This window comes from Chelonus insularis, unplaced genomic scaffold (assembly GCF_013357705.1).
Source record: "Chelonus insularis isolate UGA/USDA-ARS -01 unplaced genomic scaffold, ASM1335770v1 contig_334_pilon, whole genome shotgun sequence".
Classification (NCBI taxonomy): Eukaryota; Metazoa; Arthropoda; class Insecta; order Hymenoptera; family Braconidae; genus Chelonus; species Chelonus insularis.
The window spans coordinates 306288-327384 of NW_023276502.1; the positions used below are offsets into that span (position 1 = coordinate 306288).

Genomic DNA, 21097 nt, shown 5'->3' on the forward strand with positions numbered 1-21097 from the left:
CGTTGTAGAAAATTTAAACACTTGTAAACATTCTTAAAGTAACTATTGTGTTGGAAATAGAGTTTACTATACTTGAGAAATTTAAAGTAAACTTCAGAGTTTATGATTTGAATCCATCTGATGAAGATCAACAATATTCGAATACCCTAAATAATTATTTTCCCCTCAAAAAATGAATTAAATTGCCAAAATAATTTTTTTACAGTCCAATAAATCATTAAAATAATTATTATTCAGTTAAAATATTTTTTTAAAATTATTTTAATAATGGTCTCGTTATAAAATAAATGAAATAAAATGCTTAAAGATAATAAATGATTGAATCATGTGAATGAAATGGTGCCAAATCACACACAGTAAGTCAAAGTCTCAAAAATGATTGAAAAATGTAGATTAGTTGATGTCACGGTTGCGAAAAGATGTGAAGAAAGAATACAGTTCTTAGTGGCTCACACCCTGTGTAGATGGTGTGTGTTATCGAACACATATCCGAGAATGCGAGCAGTGAAATCATCGGTGCATCGTTTCGAATGAGCCGCAGGCACGTACTGAGATCGATTTAAATTGCAAATCGATTTTGCCTCTTTGTAGTCACCCACCCAGTACGTAGATATCTTTCGATACGTGACGACGTGGCTCCCCCAATATCGTTTGTGCTCGAGTTCTTTCGTTTTCGACGCGACGACAACGTTGCTGTTGACGTGGAGATTCGCGAAAGAATCGTAAGGAAAAATAAACGAGTATAGAGAAGAGAAACGATGTGGGGTTGCGATTGAATATGTTATATATGTCAAAAATCTTGGAAAAAATTTTAAATCATCTTTTTTTCCTTATTTATTAATGTAACGTTTAATTCTTAAATTTTGATAAATAATTCCTTTTTTTTCAATTGTGTTTTGGAGTAAATGATAGTCATTTAGAGTAAAAAAGCTTTGATTGGGAATAGAAGTTCTCGAGAGAATTTCCTATCAAACTTTTCTTATTGTAAAATCATTTTAGCATGAAAGATTGACCTAGAGAATTTTTCAAAGTATTTCAAGAGTTCATATATTTTATTCGAGAGTAGTTGGAAAAAATGACTCATCTAATCGCTTTTACTTTCATAAAAGTGAATTTTCTATAAAATAAATAACTAAAAAAAATTTTTACAGCACTCTAGGATATATTTAATTATTATATTCAATAGATAGAAAAAAAAAAATCCTTAATCGTTTAAACTGTCTTGGGAATAATTTTTTTCAATGAAAAATTGACTTGAAAAAAATTTCTCAAAGTACTTTAAAGTGAAGTTTAACGGATACATGTGTTTCTACTTATATTTACACACCTTTATACTCAGGGTTAACAATGAAACTTGAAGAAAAACGATATGTCGTCGTGGCGGAGTTCACAGAGAGAAAAGAGGATGCATTGAGAGAAGAAAACGAAGATAGCAAAGTGTGTTTCTTGGACACTGTCAGCTTCACGCGCTGTTTAACGACGATTTCGATCGTTTACGACTTTAATAATTTAGGCGCAGCTCGGACGCGACGCTCGACACGTTTTGGGTCGTAAACCGCGTGACTAAATCCGTATTTATGTGAAAGAGAAGGTAGCTCAGACCCTCTCTGCATTTTGTGCTTATATTTTTTTTATTATTCATTTTATTTCTTTCTATTTTTTCTTTCTTATATTTTTTGTTTATGTCGAGCCAATCAGAATACCTGGATTCTTTATATTCTTTTATGTTATTCCCTCAAGTTATTCATATGTCGATTGAAAAAAATTTGAAATTTATTAAAAAATTAAATGACAAAATTTATTTTTTATTATTTAGAGTTAGTGAAAATTTATTTCACGTCTTTTTTTCCCCCTTGAGTTTTTCTCGCCTCTTTTATATGTAGTTTTCTTAAATCAAATAATCAAACTTACCAGCTCCGAAACTTATAGAACACATCTATACGTTCTTCTGACGTCCTCACGTCCTGCAACACAAAAGATAAGAGCTCAATCAGCCGGTGAAAATAATGCATGCTTGCGAGTAAATTGAAATTTTCAAGTCACGATTCGCAGGATAAAAAGATCTTCCTTGACATCGAAAGCAATTCCCTCCGAATCGAACTACATATACACACTATAGATGTATAGATACATAATACATATATACATATATCCCTACATAATACCTACATACATATAAATATAGGTGGAATAAAATATAAATAAGAGGTTTAAGTGTGTAGATGTCTTACTGCAGCTCTGAAATATCACATCATTATTCTGCAAAATAACGGCAAAATTCACCCATGAATCGATGATGTGTTAATTCATTGCAATTGGAGAAAATTATTTATAAAAATGTTAATGCCAAATTGCTTAAAAAAATTATTGACATAAAAAAAGTAATGATAGATAATGTCAGCTAATAGTGCACTTTAGGGAAAGATAAAAAAATTTTTAGTACAAATAATTGCAATGAAATATTACAATAAATTTTTTTACAGTAGGTCGTGAATTATTTTAATTAAAAACAATTATTGTTGAATGGAATCAAAACAATGAAATTAAAAAAAATCGAAGCGAACAATTGTTAAGTAATTATAAAAATTATACAACAAAATATTTATCATAATTATTTTTAATAAATAATAAATATATAGCCATTAAGAAAATTTACTTTGAACAAATAATAATTTTTTCATCAGTGTTGATTTGAAAGTTTATTTTAATGAATAAAAATAAGAAACATATAACAAGTGATTTATTAAAATGTTAATTCACAAATTAATTTAAAAAAATTTATCGTTATTAAACAATTGGAATAAAATATTCTAAAGCATCATCGTAGTGTGATTTGGTGATATTCAAATGAATTTTCCATCATAAAAACGTCAAAAAAAAACAAATGGGACAGATAATAAAGATTACAATTAAATGGCCAGTAATTAATAGATAGGTCGTAAATATATGCATGTAAAAGCTGTATGTGGCGAGAATGATGTGTTCAGAGGTCGGAGAATTTTTTTTAGGCACTTGTTGGCTGTGACTCTTAATAAATTTGCATGTCTTTGGGCGCGAGAATCATTTTTTATAACCATTAAGCAAGAAGTCCGAGAGAGTCGGGGCACGTATATGCGTGAGCATCTTGGACCTACAGCAACGCATATCTTCCTTCTCTTTAAGATCCTGTGGTGTTGCTCGTAATAACCATTGAATGTCTGTACTACCACACGAGGTCCTCGCGAGAAGAGCTCGTTACCACTTTACCATCAAGAGAGTCACACTGCAGTAATGTTGAATACTGTGTATGATGTACTCCCATTTTCTCTCCATCTCTTTTCCACTTACGCCCCAGAGACACACTCAGTGACTTTGGACCTCCGTCAACGCTGCGAATCAATTAGCCACCGGGCATATTTTTATCTCCTGTCGTCTCTCATAAATTTCGATTCCGGAATTCCAGCCGATATAATCCGATAAGTATATACATATATACAGAATGTGCTTCTTCATGTCAAGTTGAGAGAATAAATGGTCGAAGAATTCAGAGAAAAAGAGTAATTTTAAAAAAAACTTATTGAGAATATATGATATTTAATCATTTATAAAGACGCAACAAAAATTTATTTTTATCTCTTCGATATTATCGCACTCCACTCAATTTGCCAGCAAATTGTCCACATTATTTTTGTCTGCAGTATTCTTAAATAATTACCACTTCGTTGTTAATTACTCTTAGCTTAAAAAAATCATTCAAATTATTTTATTGCAACCACTATTCTCAATAAAACATCAACTCACTCAATTAAATGAATTTATTAGTTATTGTAATTAATTTTTACACTTTAGAGTCGAATATTAATAATTGTATCAAATAGAAATACAAATTAATGATTCAAGTGTAAATAATGAAATTTATTTTTTATCAATTCAATTGACGTAAACCGTTGTGTAAATAACAAATGGTTGAATTGATGACAATCGTCATTAATAAAACATTCTTAGTTGGTAATTAAAAAAAAAAAAAAAATTAAAAAAAGAAAAATAGAAAAACAGCATAGTTTTAAAATAAAACAATCTTTGAATAGTAATGAGATAACTATAAAAATTATAAAGTTCAAGTAATTAAAAAGCATGTGTGTATGTACCAAGTATGAATGTATTATATGACTATGAGCTATGAAATGAATTAACTGCTTCAGAGATAAAGTCAGAAGATGTTTAATTCTTATATGTACGCTTGTATAAGAGGCGTAGGCGAACCTCTAAAACGAGCTGAGTGTGTAGAATTGTAGATGGTTGAGTATGTGCCAGAGTGGATATCTTTTGCCTCGCCTCAAAATTAATAATCAGCTACAAATGACTGTCTGTAGTTCGTTGCGTCCCACTTCCACTGTTGCTACTTCAGGATTCACTGTCTCTTTTGTTTCAGAGAATGCCTGAGGCTTCGTAAGTAGATAATTAATATAAATGACATTTATTGGCAACTAACGCTCCATCAGACATTTTTACGTCATATTTTTAATTTTTAATAATTAATTAATAACAATCTTACTCAATTACACTTAACAAAAAATACAACACTATAAATATTCAACATTTATTCTATTGTTTCCTTTCAAACATCCAACATTGAAAAATGATTGGAATTATTTTTTTTTTAAAATACTAGTGATGTAATAAAATTGATTCATTCCTTCACTGAAAATCAGTGACAATGTAACTGTCAAGATTAAACAAAATTAAATGAATAGTGAAGTTATGAAACATAATTGACAGTGGGGTATTTAAAAGTGGCATGTAATTATGATTCATTTTCAATTTACATTTGTAATTACAAACACAGTCGTTAATATCTCTAATTAAATAATAACTCAGTCTAATATTGGGACTAGGTGATGTGCAAACACTAGCTCACGTGATATAATGCGTCACTATCGCGATGATGATGGTTACAAACTATTGGAAGACGTGGCTAATTAATTAAACGTCTTTTTATTATTTAGGACTTATTTGAGATTATGTTCTCTATCTTATTCCTACATTTAACATTATTTTATATATCGTTATTTATTTTCCAACCAACTGCTAAAATATTACTTTGAACATATGTTCTAATTTCGGTTTTATTTATGAATTTACTGATAATTTTCTAAAAAAAGATTTGCGTTATTTAATTGAAATTAATTATCAATCACTGTAGAAGAGTTTATTCAATCAATGTTACCAATTTTTAAGTCTTTTTGTTTTCTGATTAATCATCTTGATTAAATGGTTTGTTTTTTATTTAATAAAATAGCTAATTGTCAAGGAGAATAAAAATAATTTCGCAGTTAATTAATTACTGTAATTAAATAATAATTACATTAATTACTAAAACTTCAATTAATTAATGATTAGCTCATCTTGATTGCATGATGTGGGAGTAATTGTTTAATTATACATCAAGAGCATCTAAAAGAATGAGTAAACTCGTGTTACAAAAAGGAGAAAAACATTGAATAGAATGCAAAGGCATAATAATAATACTAATGTATACCTTGGCACTTTTATCCATTCATCATAATTAAATATTCATAAAATCACCAAATAAATACATTAAGGTGTTTTCATTGTCATGATATATCGTAGGTATCATGAAAAAATAGTTCACTATTTAAGAATGTAAAAATATGTATTTCTCATGTGTCCTTAACGCGATCCTGATGCGGGTGGCGCTCTTATCGACATTACGACGACGACGTCATCGACAACGAAAAACATCGCGACATGGTGGGGGCGTCTGTGGCCGCTACGGCAGAACTAAGGGGTTGTTTGCCTCATCGTAGTGCTCCAGAGTCTTCGGCCACCCTCCTCTCGTGCCGCCTACCCCCACACTCAAGCTATTTTGCATAGGACCTGCGCGAAAAGCCAGCGTATTGTATAAACTACCATTGGTCTTATGGTATTTCCTTACACAATTACTCTTATTTTTTTTTCTTTTTTTTTAATTCTCTTTTCTAACTTGTCTCTTTCTCGACCTTTGAAAAAAACTCACTTTCAGTTGAGATTTTTTTCTGATAATTTCAAGCTGAATATTTTCTTTATCAGAATCCTCGAGTGTTCCAAGTTCTTTTGAATTAATTTTGGTTTAATTGTAGTATAAAATAAAAGGAGTGAGTTTTGATAAAACAAAGTCCTGGATGTTAATAAAGAGCACATGGAAATGAAGGAAGTTGAGATAATTTATGAAAAAAGTTTTAATTATAAATTAAAATGAATAAGTAAAGAAGGAGTATGATTTAAGTAGTAGTTTTTATCATTTTAATTTTATTATAAAAATCTCAAGATGTGTTTTACGATTGGCTAGCCAATGAGAGTTGACGATTCTCCTCCTATTTCATGAGCAAAGGGTTGCGTTGGGTCCATGATCATCTGGTGGGGGGAAGTTAGTTAACGCCTCCCGCGTAATTAAGCAAAACATAGAGAACGACGAGAAACTTGAAGGATAGAGGAAGCAAGGGGTTCTCCAGCTCCACCCAGGATACTCTCTCGTCTAAAGGTCTAAGAGAATATCGTTGCAACCCTCTCTTCAGACTGAGGCTTGAGAGGAAAGAGCGAGACCAAGAGCAAACGGAAATGAGGAAGAGAAAGAGAAAGATTGAGCCGCCCTCGCTATTCTGCTCCAAAGAGCGGCCGGGTTGGTTAGCTCATGTATAATTAGCGCAACTCGGATGGCCGAGGTAGAGAGTCGTCTGAGTATGGGGTAGGGTGGAGTCACCCTTTCGGCGCATGTGCCAGCATCCCTTGGAGCGGCGGATATAATGTATTCATAACATAGCCGGGTAAGCAAAACTTGGTTTTCTCCGGCTACGCTTCAACTCCTATCGTCCTTGTACTCCTACATGTACATGGGTCCAATTCTGTCTGCTTCCTTATACCTCTGTTCTCTTATTCTTCGTCACTACACGACTACATGTATGTGCTACTTCTCATATACACATCGCTCCTGCCTCCAACGAAAAATCCGATTTTATTCCTTATAACGTCTGCATATTACGTTTACATTTGGAAGTAGGTAAAATTAATTGCATATTGCAGTGAATTTATTTGCTAGATGGAAAAATCTTTTGTCCTCTTCTTTTTTTAATTAAGTTTTCTTCAAAGCAAATAAATCACTCCGATAACTATTTTCTAATCAAATTGACTTGCAAATAACAATTGAATCTAAATTAATTTACTATCACTTGTAGACATTGAATAAAAAATTGTTGCCAATTATAGACACTAGAGAATGATTATTAATGTGTTGATAATGATAGCTAAAATTCTGGATTGCATGAATGATGTCAAAATTCATTTGACTAAACCACAATAAGTACTGTGGTCAGACAATACATTTACTCTAGATTTGGCTTAATATACTCGTTCATAAAATAGAAAAAAATTATTCAACCACTGAGTTATTGTTCAATTTTAAAATTAAATAAACTCTATCTATTTTTAAAAAAAATTTGAATAAAATTAATTAAAACGAACAGAGTGTTTGAACACACATTTACAAAATGTGTTTTTACTAAAATAGACGATTATATTTATTGAAAACAACAGCATAGTTAACCTCGTAATCAGATCATAGTCATAATATATACCCATATATGAACATAGCGTATGTTTTTTTAGCAAACACACTTTTATAGTTTTTTCTTCGTATTTTTCAACTAAACTGTAATAAGTTGTTTGAAAAATGTATGCTCACGATAGGTAGCGCAACAATATTATTTCTTGATAAATAACTTCGTAGAAGAAATAAAAACTCAACTTACAACACTCGTAACATACTAAATGGGAAACTACCCTAATACAAAACGGACAATTACTACACGCTTGTCACGCATGTACGTACGTAATATAAATGACTAAACTGACATTCGAGGATGAATTTGATAAGACAATAATAAACCGATAAAATACATCAACAATTTGATGGAGGAAAATTAATAAAAATAAAACATTTATTGCTGTTAAAACAAAGAAGAAAAAAAATGAGGAATATATATATATATGTTTTGAGAGAAATTATCAGGTAATGAACACACAGTTTTCCTTTTTTTCTCTTTAGGTCTCTCACCAAAACTATTAGAAGCGATTTCGGATCCGGTCAAGAGAGATGGACAATCAGCTTGTGTGTTTTTCCACATGCTTGACCACCGACACATATCTAGAGGACTTTCCCCTCAAGTTGTTGAGCTACTATCGAGGGTAACTTTCTGCTATTCTTTTACCTCAGGGAGCGAAGAAAAAAAGTAATAGATAAAACTAAATACAAAAATCAAGATAAATCTATATAAAGAAAAAATTAGCAACTATTTTCAAAAATTGTTTGATACTTTTTTTTTTCAACAAATTTTCTTCCATTCACAATTTTTAGCTAATTTTTTTTTATTTAATAAAAAAAAAAATTTTGAGTGGTTCTATTTTCAATTTACCCTTTTTTCACAGAGACATTTTAAATAGAGGTTGACTTTGATGCAATTACAAGGGAATTTAAAAAGAAAAAATGCCCGGAGGTGCGTAATATACAATTTAAAAATTCAATAAACCCCTTGAGGTTCGTTGTTTGAGGATGTAATAAGCTGTTGAGGCTGTGTCTAGTGGAAAAACTTGGTCACAAGGACTTGAGCTTTTTTAATAACTTGAATATTACCTTAACATATGTAGAGATAAGTTATTATCATCACAACATGCATTCTAATTTTTTTTATCCACCAAACAACAACTTATCCATCTCTCTTCACAGTGACCTCATACTGAAAAAAAATTTAATATATTCGCAATAATAATATATTGTTTTCAATCGATAATTTTTTTATTATGTTAGGTGACTATACAAAAAATTCGAGTGTTTAGAAAATAATAATTAATGTATGTATCATCTAATAAATCATGAATAAAAAAAATGAATGAAACTTTTGATGAAAAGAAAAATAAATAAATTTTTGAATAAAGAATGAATTAATCGCAAGATGAAATCTTAGATAATTTTTTTATAGATCGTATAAGGGAGAAAGGCATGGAGATGGGATTGATACAATAAACTTTTCAAATCCCGATCACGATCAGGTAGAAGTCTTTACGCGACGATCGTATAAACTACTCATAAAGTTTCCAGGATTGATGATATCTCCACGACGTTAATTAATATCACCGTCACACATCGTAGTCAGCCGCAAGGGAAAGATTGTAATGCGTATTGAATGTTAGATCTACCTTCTATTCTATATATTACGTCTCTGAACCCTAATCACGATTAGATCTTCATTCTATTACAATGTGTCGCACGTCAATTTGAGTATTCTTCATAGCCGTTCACTTGAAACTATTCATTGAATATTCTTTCCGCATTACATTTATGCCGTTTTTGAATTGTACAAATAGGATACACTGTCGTAAAAACTATTTGGGAAAAAATGAGCGAAAAATAAATGAAAAGTACACTTATTATTTGTCGCCGCAAGCAACTCAAGAAAATGAATCTGTGCGGATAAAGCTAATATATATCTGTGTGTATACATCAAGTTGAGGGTACTACGCGTGCCTGTATACATCTTTGATTAAAATCTGCTGATTAAATTTATCTGAGGATCTGATTATACCAATAATCAAGTTTGCAAAAAGAAATCGTATATCTAAGTATATGTATTTGATATTTTTATCAATACTTCTTTTAGCTTGGAGTCACGCTAGGGTTTTTTTTATTTATTACTGCGTACTTGGATCCAGTAGATGCAACTAATAAACAACAGATACCAATTAAAATGCATATTTAATTCAATTAATTTCCATTCTCATGAGCTATGATTATTTTATTAATTAATCACCGTAAATTAGTCCATGAATATTGCTTTGCATTTTTTTTTTCTAATAATTAACCACTCTACTATGTTTAGCCAATTTTTTAACATTAAATTAAAGCAATAATTCTCACTAAACCAATTTCAATTAATTAATTAATTAATAATAATAAAGGAATTAAGTATTAATACAAAATAATAATTATATCAATAAAAGTATTGCTATTTTTTAAACTTAAATAAAAAGATTCAATTTTTGCCAATTTTATTTAAATTAAGAATAAAATTAATATCGACTGTTGATTAAAGTCAGTATGAAATCTCTGTAATAAATAAAAAAAAACTTTAATGAAAAAAATCCATCAGCAGTGATTTGTTGATAAAATTCATCAATACTAAAAGAGGGTATTGGAGGGATTATTAAGAGATTAAAAATGAAAATATCGAAGAAACGTTTTATAAACTAGGAATAAAATAGGTGGAGTAGAAGCCAAGTGGTGTAGAAGGTCTAGAGATTCGTAGCGGAGGGTGGCTTGAACGGAAATCAAATGATAAATCTATCGGGTGCGCCGTAAGGTCGAGAAGCTAAATATTAGTGTGTAAATGAGAAGATAGAGGAAGCTTGATAGGTATAAAGTGTATAAAAGAGCCAAGTTCCATCGGATATTAATAAGTAATAAGAAACAAAAAAAATTTCACATTTTAGCAATACTCAATCTCTCCTTCTCTCATCTTTTATCTATTTATTTCCACACAAAAAGATGAATCTACTTTTTCACTATGGCTCTGGTATGATGAATAAATGTTAATTAACACGCATCCATCCATTAAAAGTCTCGGTAATAATATCTTAGATTTTTCTATCTCCTTTCTCGTTACCCATGTGTGTTTGTGTGTCTGTGGATAATAGGAGATGAGTGTCTAGGTGTGTGTGTGGGGAGCCACATGTTTACTCGTTTGTTACTTATATACATGTATAGAGTTCTATACATCGAAAATAATCGGCGGGAATGAGTGTTGAGGGCCGACGGAAAGTAGAAATACTCGGCTGATTGTATTTTTCCAAATCAATATCATTAATGTAATTCAGTGAGGGTGTCTGATGAGAACGCGATTATACGCTCGCAGAAAATTCCTGACCGTTCTTCTAATCATATAAGATCTCTTGTATATTAATAATACAATCGGCAAAATACTCACGCGTTGCCATCTACTCTTTTATTTACTTCATTTGTTCTCATTTTTCCTTTTCTTGTATTTTTTCCCCCCTCCTTTCCTCACTATCTTTCTGTTATTAATTTCTATCTGGTTCATTTATTATTAAAAAAAAATAATAGTCAATCAAAAAGGTAATAAACGTCAGCAATAAAAATAAAATTGAAGGAAAAAGTAATTAGAAAAATAAAATTAACTTATATCTTATTAAATAATTTAATTAAAAACAAAAAAAAAAATTTTTCAGTGCTTTTGTAAATAATTTGCGTAGTGTTGCTGTGTAAAATTGTTGTCTTTTATATTTTACTAACCGGCTTAATTGATCTTAAAATGTGATCACTCGGTACTTAAAGCGTACCCTGTATGTACTATAATTAGTAATTACTGTTCTCTGTGTATATAATTGCTATAAATTAAAGAATTTAACTAAAGAATAAAAGCTGGTCACTCTCATTATAGCCAGCTCGACTAATTGCCCATTTCTCTCGTCACCAGTATATGTATTAGATTGTAAACACTCACAACATTCTTAATTGCTGGTCATTTTATTCGTCCCTTTTTTTTTCATTACTCTAACAGTTTTATTTTCCTCTAGCTTATAATTAATAAATTTACGGGTTTTTTTTTTAAAAATTAGATACGTCACAAAGTCAATTAATAATACATTTATTTATTATACCAAAATATAACATCATATATTTTTCATTCTTCCTGTTTTCAATCCAAATAAACAATACTGATTTTGAACATAAATTATCAGGAAAGCGCAGAATTCAAATGGAAGGTTTGTGTGCATATAAGTTGATTGATTGGTAAACTGTAATATCGATAAACTCACATGGTAATCATCCATTGCAGGTTAGCATAATTAACAATGTTTGAAATCAAATATCTCAGAAACTAGTTTGAAATTTGAAAAAGTAAAGTGACCAAAATTTTCCTTATACTTTAAAGAACAAATTAGTTTCCATGAAGTATATTCGAATTTTACTTCGTTAAAAAGATATGAAGCAAAATGTGCGGCCTCAGGCCGGTCAAAGTTTTTTTTTTTAAAACTTCATGATGCAGACACCTTTTTGCATGCAAATGATTTTTTAAAAATCGGAGCATACTTTTTGCATAAAAAATACAAATATTGTAATAGTATTTGCGACTAAAATTGTACTAGAACTAGACTAAAAAGCAAAATACTTTTTTTAAGTAGTCTTTTTAGTCTATTTCCTTCTTAGAATAGTGTTTAATTACATAATTGACCAGAATTAATTGGCAGCATGGCTTAATTGCTGTGTCGAGGTACATAAACGCATCAGTTTTATCACTCTCAATAGCAACCATAAAAGTTTAGAGGCCCTTTGAAGAAATAATAATTGTCACATATTTGTGAAAAGAAAAGTAATCACAGTGAAATGGTTGTGAATTTGATAGACGTTTTACTCACAATTGAATCGTTTGCGTTGCATTAAAGAAATTAAAAAAGAGTTATATAACTTGAAATAAAAATTTCATCTACCGATTTATATAGTCTATTACAACTTTATCTGCTCTTTTATCAATCATAATAATTCTCATTTAATTTTAAAAATTTACAGCTGATCATAAATAAATTTCCCAGTGATTGAATAACTTTTTATTAATGTTAACTAAAGAAACATTTAGTGTCATTGTTTTATTGTAAATTATCATAATTAAAACACTTCATATCATTGGATCTTTTGTACTCCAAAGCACTTTTCGTTGACAGAATATTTAAAATATTGTGAGAAATAATAATATTAATAAGAGAAAAGAATTAGAATAATATATTTAATATAGAATTAAGTATCATATTTTGATATCGATTATATGAATTATATGTTTACATTATTTGACTTTACTACGATCTAAAAAACTACAAAATTCATCGGCTCATTCAAAATATTCAAACTATTACGTCGAAATTATCAGAATAATGTGAACATAACAGGTTCATTCTTTTACAAACCTTTTCTTCTTATGTTTGATAAAAAATGTCAACATACGCGTATCACAATTCATTTACTACAATTTATTTCTTACAATGTATTGATGAACAAAAAAATTATTCATGTTACTACAAACATTAAAAAAATGTATGAATTTAGACATTGTAAAGTTAAGCAAATCTAAAAATGGCTTTCTTAAATTTTAAACTATTTCTAACAGTGCTGGTATTATTCCTAGCTTTTTATACTTAAATTTCAATACTTCTCTATTTTTTTAATGTATTAATTATCTCTAAATTATCTAAAGTAAACAATAAATTTTTACTTATATGTAAATGAATATACTTTGGATAAATAAAACCCAAGAAATTATTAAAAATAAGAAATGCTAAGAATTATTAAATAAATTCTATATAAACTAATTAAACCGAATTGAAAGCATTGATCGGCCTTTAGATTTTTCGACGAATATAATAAGTATAATGATAATAATAAATAGAGAACACATGTATATCGATTGATGACCTAAAACGTCACTCAATTTCGTTGTACGCTTTCAAAGTCAGTGAAGCCTTTTGTTATGATTTATTCTTCAATAAAATAGATACCTTTAATTAATCTTTTGTGTATATTTATAATGACACCAAAATGTAATTTACCAACAATATACATACCAAACATTCTCCTAAATTGTTGAGAAGTGTGTATAGTCCATAGACAGATGTATAATTAAGATTTATTCAAAGATATTATTAATGATACGATGATGATAATAATAATAATAATACTAATATATTTAAGTTCTTAAACACTGAAGAACTTTTTATTCATTCACTTAAAGTATCACGATGAAATCTCGAATTTTTATTTCGAATCAATAATGTTCATTAACTAGTATTATAATCACTTGTGATTAATTCACTAAGATTCCAAAAATAAATTTTACATTTATTTTTTTTTTTAATTAAAAACTACCTCAATAGATAATGAATTGAGCATTGATTATTGAAACACAAATAAGTAGGTAAAAAATGGCGCACTTAACTAGTAAACTCACGTGGTCGGTTTGTTTGTATTGTCAAGAGTGTCGCTACTTCCACTGAGTCAGAACCAATCAAAGCATCTGCTCACTCTAGCTATTGTGTGTGATAAAAACATCTGATCACATTTTACCCTAATTTTTTTTTTTCACTTCGCATTTTTACATATTTATTTCAATGTTGCCATCACTGATTTATTTTTTTGCCACTGATCTATTTTTATTTATTCATATTTATAGAATTAATTAAACTTGATTAATTCCTGTTTCAATTAATTATTAGAGAGTTCACGTTCATTATAAGACTCCGTGTTAAACTTTGTGTCAATGTTTTTATTATTAATATTAATTAATAATACCTCTTCATACGAAATTATATTTCTTTGAAGGTTAATCACTTTTCGTCATTCATGAATAAAACAAAATCACCTTTTATTGTTACTTTTTAAGAAATTGATTTCGATTAATCGAAAAAGTTAATAGCACTAATGAATATAAAATAGTCCTTAAATAACGTTGAAAAATAAACTGCCATATAAAACTAATCAGTTAACTAGACGATTGACCATTTACTCCTCTTTATAACTGATAGTTAATGACAACATCAGACGTACTCGTGTAAAAATCGCGTGGTGCAGTTTGCATAAACTTATAGAGCATGCGTTTTATCCAGCGTCAGACGCAAAACTACCTCACTCCCCTTCACGCGCTTTCTCATACCTTCTCTCTCGCTCATCTTATCCCTTCCCACTTCACTCCCACGGCGACACGGCCTGTGATATCTTTTACGCGCGAGTCTTGTCTAGTAAAGTATATATACACACATAATACTTATACCTATACTAGTATAATATATTTCTGATACTCTCTTTTTTCTTTCACCTTTTATTTGTCCGAGAGAAATGATGGCTTTGGAATTATCTTGAAAATTAGCAGTAAAGTCTGAAAAGCTTCATTTTATTTATTTATTCAATGAATTTTATTAATAATTATCTTAAAAATTTATTTAAATCATTTCTAATAAATAAACTGCAATATTTTTTTTTGTAAAATAATTTTTACACAAATTTAAATGTTTATTATTATTATTTTTTTTTGATGTTATAGGTTTTCTTAATTTGTATGGATAATTTTTATAGCATTATTTAAATGAAATTTCAATTATTAATGATGATAGTGAGGAAAATTTTATGCTCATTATTGCAATTTTCATAAATTAATGACACTATTTTTATGACATCACATAAATAAAATTTTTTGCAACTAATTTTACTCACACCTTAATTAATAATGATAATTTCGCAAATGATGAATAAAAATTTAAATATTCAGAATAAAAATCATGTCAGAGAGTTAATTATTTCAAAATAATTACAAAGAAATATTTAAATTTTTTATTGTGATCCAGCTGATTATCATATGATTTTTATAAAATATATTCGTTACTATTCATTTTATTTAATGAATGAAAGAAATTATGTCATCACTCAATTTATTTTCTCAAATTATTTTAATCATTATACTTCATGTTTCTTCAACATTCATTGACTACATAGATATTACGAAATTTGAGTGTAATTTAAGTTATTTAAACCCAAATTATCTATTCACAAAAATAAGTTATGTATGTTAATCGTAAAGAAAAGAATGTTTAACAATTCCATAATGGTTTTAAAAATTATTTAAGTTTAGTTCTGATGTTTTTGAATAAGTCGTTAGAATAATATACCTCTACAAAGTATTAATTGAAAAACGCCTGGAGTAATAAGATACCTTTCACGCGATTTATTGATTACATGCTTAGAAACGCCATAAGGATGTTTAAGTTTAATGGACGACATACTAAAAGGTCTCTCGTGTTTAAATAGCATACCAATCATTGACGAAAAAATTTATTTGTCGAGTTTTACTAATTTCATTTGAATAATCGAACAAATCTCAAGCAAACCTTGTTCAATGGCTACAACAAAAAAAAAATACATTTTACTTTGTTATCTTAATTATCTTTTTTTTTAAATTTTATTTCTTTGGCAATTTTTTTCAGCAAATATATTGCATCAATATTTATTAACATTTTTCATTTATTTATTTATTTATGTAATGAAAAAGTATCTGATTTGTTTAATTAATTAAAAATCTTTTATAAAAATTAATCGACACTTCTCTAATTAAATTCTAATCTAAACTCATCAGTGGCTAAGAAACTCAGAGCTCGAAACTAGTCTTCATTCCACCAACGTCTTCTATACATGGAGAGGACGTGTGTTGTTGAATTTTTTATCTCCTCACTGATGTAATGTTGAAATGAAGCATCCAACCATACTAAAAGAAGGTGTAATAATTTTATCAGAATTTTTTATTAAATAAGAAACAAAATTATCGCTAAATAACAAGATTAATTTTAAATAATAATAAAAAAGAATTAAAAATGTATGTCACCCAACTTTTCATGTGCAAATATCCTTTTAGGCTTTGCATAATAGATACAAGTATCACAGCGGGTGCCAGGGAAAACAATTCACTTAAAAATGAGGGCAAAAAAAATTTTTTTGTCACATATTCACATTCGATCACTACCAGGTTAAGTGCCATCATGGTATAAGCATAGGTTGTAGTCTCCTTACATGGCTTAAACTTAAACTATAGCCCACGGTGGTCGTAATAAAGCGGGGCCCTGTTGCCGATGGTAGGCAGACTTTGGCATTGTGATGCAAATGTGTCTAATCGGCCGAGCCAGCCGACCATATGTCCGTTGTGTCTGGCCAACGAGAAGGATGAATAAGACGGAGACAACTACAAACGACAACAACAGAGACAGTGATGATGATGATGATGGTGATGATGATAATGATAACGGAATCATGGTGTTGTACAGAGGAACGAAAACAAACCCTTACATTTTACATATTCCTCATCATTAATTTCACTACGGAAATTAATTCAAAATGGATCCTAACAGCAACATCCTTACAATGATGATTTAGGAGAATTGTTACAATGATTTGTATGAATCGTTTAATGGAATAATGGTTCAGATAAAAAATTACTGTTGAATACGAACTGACCTAGTTGTTGTTTGATTAAAAAAATACTACTTGCTTCAAGACAAAGAGTATCACATACTCTGATATTATCAAAGATGATGATCTAGCGAATAAATTCATTTCATTACGTATTCAATTACAAGTCAGTTATTTTTAAAATAATTATTTTATAGTTTAAACTCTTTATAAAAAGCTCGTCATTTTGGAGTTAAAAAAAGCTACTTCATTTTGTTTTTTGTTGCTATTAAATGAAAGAATTGCAAAGTTTAGTTACTTAATGTGTTCAATTTGCGAGTCTCTATGAGTTCATTTGAAACAATTTAATATTTTTTACAAGTAGTGTTATAAAAATAAAAATTTCTCGAAAATTAGCCTCAAATTTCCGGCAATTTAAATATGTTAATAATATTTATCTATCAATAAGAATAAATTTCAGCATGTTTTACAAACAATTTATTCAAAATAACTATTAAAGCTAATTGCTACCAAATTTAGAGAAGATACAATACATTATTTAGACTTTATAATGCATTTAAATATATAAAAGTATCGTATATTTAAATATTTAATTCGAAATTAGTTCTACATTATAATTTATAATTTTTTTAATGCCCAGGACATTAGGAACTATGACGAAATTAATAATTCAGCAAAGGGCGCAAATGTAAATAAGCAGGACTATAATGAGTATAACGATAATGAAATACCACACATAAGTAAATGAAGAGTGATCGATGAAGAAGAAAAAAAAATGGTAAAATGAATGAGGTAGAATCATCACGTATATACGATACGATACTTTGAGAAGACGGCAGTTGGTACGCGAGAAACCAGCAACCAGTCAGCTAGACGTATATATTTAGTCTCGATTATTTATGATTACGATTATTTCGGTCGGCTTTCGAGCACTTTATTGAATGTTTAGCATGTGCCTGCTACGCTAATTCTGACTGCTTAGACGTATAACTCCAGTGTATATCTCCCACACCACATTTTTCTACCTTATTCCACATATAAACTTCACCCTTCTGTTAATTTTATCGCTCAACCACTTTTATTGTTGCAACTATTATTTATTCACTTGCACTAATATATTCTGGACCATGAAAATTACTTATTTATTATTTAACAATTGTGTTTTAAAAATAAATACGTCTAAATAAATAGATTGCATGCAGGTTTAGTTTAATTTTCTTCAAGAGATTTTAGCAAATAAATAATACTTACATAAATAATTTACATTGTTGGGAGAAAATTAACAATTTTTACAAGAAATAAATTTCTTAATTTTGGCACAATTAATTTCCAAAATGAGTAAAAACAAGGCTAAAAAAGAATTATAATTTTTTAATTGAAGAACAACTGTATAACATAAAAAATCTTCTATTAATTTTTTTAAATCAATAATTAATTAATTAATAATTAAAAGTGTCATTTTCAGTTTTTCTTTACATAATTATTGATAATTACTATTTTTCAAATAAAAATTGTATTCATGATTGCTCAAAAAATAATTATTCTGTTTTTTAATTCAATTTTTATTAGTTATAAGTTTTAAATAATATTTAAAAATGTAAATAATAAAAAGAATAAATTTAAAAAAAGGTTGTTTATGGATTATTAATATTTTATTGAAGAAGAAATGTCATGCAGTATCAAAAAGAGTTAATTACGGGTAAATTCTGTAGTTCATAAAATAAGTGCACAAAATATCGGTGTATATTGAGAAGAAACTGTAGAATCAACTTACGGGCATACCGAGATTACATATAAAGCGTTTAGAGACGAAGCAATATCCCACCTCCAGGCACGTACACTCTTCTCCTCGCTTCTGATTTGCATAATAAAAAATAGGGGCATCGAGAATAAGTGGGGTGGTTAAGGGAATAAAGGCGAGTGAGTAAGAGGCGATCCTTAATACACGAGATCAGATTATGATTCTGCGGGGGAGTCTACTGCGGCAGGGTGAGAAACATGAAGAAAAAAAGTCGCCAAGTAAAGTGTAAGTGAGATCAGGAGAGAAAAAGATAAATGTATATAGAGAAGCAACTTGGAGCATTCTGGTTGCGAAGTAGTATATGTTGTTATATGATTCTTCGCTTCGTTGATCATCATTAAGTGCTTGCTGTAAATTTACTATTTTTAAGGATTGAATGCTAAAAAAAAAATTCTTGATGATAATAAATTGATCAGAGACAAAAAAGAGCCAATGGTAAAGGCGTTACTTTATTGTTCATATTTAAATGACTTTCATTATAATTTTATTTAAATATTTTTCATCTAAATAATTTATTCTTTATTAATAAAATATAATAGACATTTAATCACTATTAAATTTAAAATGATTAACAAATAAGTAGAAGAGAAAAGCAAAAAAAATTTCTTTTAATTAAATGTTTTATAAAGTTAGAAGAATTTTAATTTATTTAAATGTAGTATAATTTGAAGATTTTTTGTGAAAGATTAAACCACGGTAGCATTAAAAATATCGTAGACTAGTAATAATAGCATAATCGACTGCGAAAATCCAAGTACTAGCCAGATGATGAACTACATTCATTCTCCACACATTCATTACATTACATGCACTCTCAATTATTTATTTAGGTAGCCAAAAGCTTACTTTGTAGTCTGATATCGTCTTAAATGCAATTGTTATACATTTTGTGAAATTACTTAGTGAAAATTACGTAATTTAGTACTTTTTAAATTTGATTTATAACTTTTTTTCCCTTTTATTACAAAGCTTTGCTTGCTATTTCATAAATTAGAGACATGCAAATTGATTGAGACAAAGCCCTTTTTTGCCAAAAAAAAAATTATCTTCACTATAACTAATTACTATTCTCCCTCAAAAAAAACAAGGAATATGGTTGAAGATATTATTAAAAAGATAGCATTGGAATAAAATAAATCAACAAATTGATCGAAAAAAATTCTTTTATCAGGATGTAAAGCAAAAGGTTTCCAAGAAAGCAGCAGGCGTAGAAGGACAAAATATAGAGTTTGTAAAATCTGTGGACATTGAAAATGTTGGTGGTATTGCTTGGACTCTCGCGTGTGCAGATCTCGTCCGACACCCCGCGAGGGAAATAAAGAGTCCCGCCTTCTAATGGTGCGAGAGCTAGGGCTTATTCAACGTGCGAGAGAGGACGAAGCTAACGATATATCTCGGACTATTGTCTTGTATATAGGTATATAGCCCTTGCGACAGTCGTGGCCATTATATCAAGATTAACTCTCTTATACAGCTCGCAACGGAGCTGGAGACTTGAAGAAGTAAGGTAGAAGGAGGAGCATGCCCACGTACTTGTCGAATATAACGTGGTGAGGGTGCAGTACGTAAAGTCTGCTCCTCTCATCGAAGCAAAAGCCTCTGAGAGTATATACTCTTGGTGTTATGGTGCATGTATATATGTACATATGGATAAAAAAATATATATAAAGGTGGAACGAAGGAGACTCTTTTTCTCTTTTCGACACGTCCGGAGGACCAGCGACTATCTCTAAGAGTTGGCAATGTCCTGCGAAAAGAGCGCGCATGCAGGAACTGAGGGTGTATGCTAGGTATCCGCAGAGAAGAGGACATTATAAGGAATTATGAGGTCCTGTTTTATACGTGAGCTTCTCTTGGCCCTTTCTCTTCACCTTCCTTCTTTATCTTTGTCGTATGTATCCTCTTGTTTATCCGTTATGCCCCACAACTTCTGTCCTTTTTCGTCGCCAACTCTGAAGCGTCAGACGAAGAGCATGCAAGATCCCTCTCCTGGATTCTTATACAAGATCTGTGGCGGTTCTTAATGTCTTCTCCCTTTTAATGTTCTCCTCTCTGCCCTCGAGGTCGATCTTGAACATTTTTGCCCGGTATACCTCCTTCTCTCTGTTTCCTCCTTCGCCCTCCCTCTGTACAATCCGCGCCTCTTATTTCTTACTCCACATATACTTATATATAACTATATATTGAGTTATAACTAACGTGTATTTATCGTTCAAAAATTCCCTCTTGTCCTCAGTATATCAAAAAAA

At 29.6% G+C, this 21097-nt stretch overlaps 1 protein-coding gene across 4 annotated transcripts in view; it reads right to left on the bottom strand.

Moving 5' to 3' along the window:
- The window catches only part of zfh2 (Zn finger homeodomain 2), a 204684-nt gene that overhangs the window by 159273 nt on the left and 24314 nt on the right, over positions 1-21097 (bottom strand). For 2 of the 4 annotated variants that reach the window (XM_035082035.1, XM_035082036.1), the window contains exons 1-2: positions 13663-13810; positions 1912-1964 (exon numbers count right to left, since the gene is read on the bottom strand). The gene's annotated coding sequence lies outside the window, so the exon portion shown is untranslated. Of the gene's footprint in view, positions 1-1911; positions 1965-13662; positions 13811-21097 lie in introns of those variants that run through there. The other 2 variants (XM_035082033.1, XM_035082032.1) reach the window with 1 other exon arrangement.